We start from the raw sequence: 2,500 nt of genomic DNA, 5'->3' as shown, positions 1-2,500 counted from the left end.
ACTCAGTCTGTTTCCATAAAGTGGTTTGTCTGTAGCACCACACATATTGTGGAATAACTTCAATATCCTGGAGTAAAAAAAGACACTCCACTGTTTTAAATGGAATCATCAAGGTTTTAAGAAACAACAAAGAAAGATTTATTGTGACTAAGCAGTATTTTCATAGTATTTTATGTGTGTGTGTGTGTGTGTGTATGTTGTGTGTGTGTGTTTGTTTGTGTGTGTGTGTGTGTGTGTGTGTGAGTGTGTGAAAAGGCAGATTAAACTTTTGTGGCACACAATACGCATGTTGGCCTTTGGCTGTCAAAAAAAGAATGTGTGATGCTTGCCAAACACAGACCGGAAAGAAAGAGAAAGAAGATGTGAAGGAAGAACAGAAAGAAAGACAGAAAAAAGAAAGAAAGAAAGTAAGAAAGAAAAAAGAACAAAAGAAAGAAAGAATGAATAAATGAATGAATGAATGAAAGAATGAAAGAAAGAAAGAAAGAAAGAAAGAAAGAAAGAAAGAAAGAAAGGGAGTGACAGAGGTAAAGAGAAAGAAAAAAGAGTAATAATGGGTCTTGGTTCACAAACTCTCTCTTTCTCTATCTCCCTCTCACCGATACACACACACACACACACACACACACACACACACACACACAGCATACACACACGCACACACACGCACACACATGCACACACGCAACACACACACACACACACACACACACACACACACACACACACACACACACACAGCATACACACACGCACACACATGCACACACGCAACACACACACACACACACACACACACACACACACACACACATACACATTCACACAAACACACACACACACACACAGCATACACGCAGCCTCATCTGACCAGCCATCCCCATTACATTACAACAACACTGATTAGATCAAATAAAGAAAGGGAAATGGAACGAGCGAGGTGTGTATGTGTTTTGTGTGTGTGTGTGTGAGCGCCTATGTGTGTGTGTGAGTGGGTGTTGATGGATACAGGGCTAGGAGGGATAAATAATGGGCCTTAGGTTACAGGTAGCATTTGCCAATAGTGTCATTTGCCTCACAAAAAGCTGTAATTAGGTTGTAATTATCCCCTGTCTGTGTGTGTGTGTTGTCAATAATTTACATTAGCTGCTGTTTGGCCCGCTTGTAACGCTGTAATGGACACATATCCATTAAGGCCAACCCTAATTGATGTGAGCTGATATGATAATTAAGATAAGCTGTTGATGCAGTGCAGTGCAGTGCTGCGGAGCAGAGCAAGCAAGACAGGGCCTCCAGGTAACGCCTCCACAGGTTAAAAATAACAAGCCGGTTCCTCCAGAACTCGAAAGACGGGATGGTGGTGGGGGTGGAGTGATGTGTGCGTGTGTGTGTGTGAGAGAGTGTGTGTGTGTGTGTGTGTGGGGGGGTCATTAGTGTCATAGCTAAATGATTTGATTTTGTAATTGGTAGTTCCTCAAGACCAACGGCATTAGTAGTGTCATGTTCGTGAGTAATGAGTGGTGTGGACGACTGCTAATCAGCGCATTTAAACACTAAATGGCTGAGCTTGCCATTGAGCCCAACATTGTTGTCAAGTGACGTGGTGCTAACGTGTGATAATGTGCAGCGTAAGTTAGGGCAGAGCCCTATCTATAAGGCTCTGAGTTAGGGCTTCCACTGATTGCTTAGAATCACATTCCGTTGTATTTCAAAATCCAATGGTGTAGCTCAATGAGGGATTCCTTTGCTTCATGGTGGTGATGGTGGTGATGGTGATGGTGATGGTGGTGGTGGTGATGGTGATGGTGGTGGTTGTGGTGATGGTGGTGGTGATGGTGATGTTGGTGGTGGTGGTGGTGATGGTGGTGGTGGTGATGGTGGTGATGGTGATGGTGGTGATGGCGATGATGATGATGGTGGTGATGCTGGTGGTGGTGATGGTGATGATGATAATGGTGGTGATGCTGGTGATGGTGATGATGGTGATGATGGTGATGGCTGGTGATGCTGGTGATGGTGATGGTGGTGATGGTGATGGCTGGTGATGCTGGTGATGGTGATGATGGTGATGGTGATGGTGGTGGTAGTGTAGTGCAGTGCAGTGGAGCCGGGATAGCATGCATGATAAAGACTTATGTATGTTAACACTGGATACAGTGTTAAATATGTCATGTGAAAGTCTGAGCTGCCAGGCCCTGTGTAACTGGAGAGTTATTACATTACAGCCCATTACTCATCATGTCACAGACTGACATCCGTAGCCAACAACAACTTAGCAGACTGTTAGGGCATGAGGAGTCTTTGATTGCCCTTCAAGGAGGTGAACAATGGTGGCGTTACCGTGGTTTTGCGTCATTGTTGCACCTATTGTTGTGTCTTATTTTCGTGTGGGTGTTGATGTGATTGTGTGCTTGTCCTGTTGTGGTCTGATTGAGCTGTGTAGTGCAAGACGAATTTCCGAATAAAACTTCTATTTATCTATGTTCCTCATCTGTTAGTC

Source organism: Alosa pseudoharengus, unplaced genomic scaffold, assembly GCF_046254945.1.
Source record: "Alosa pseudoharengus isolate Yale_2024_CS ecotype anadromous, Long Island Sound unplaced genomic scaffold, YU_APseudo_1.1 YU_APseudo_1.1_scf_21, whole genome shotgun sequence".
Taxonomy (NCBI): Eukaryota; Metazoa; Chordata; class Actinopteri; order Clupeiformes; family Clupeidae; genus Alosa; species Alosa pseudoharengus.
This window is presented reverse-complemented; position numbering follows the sequence as displayed.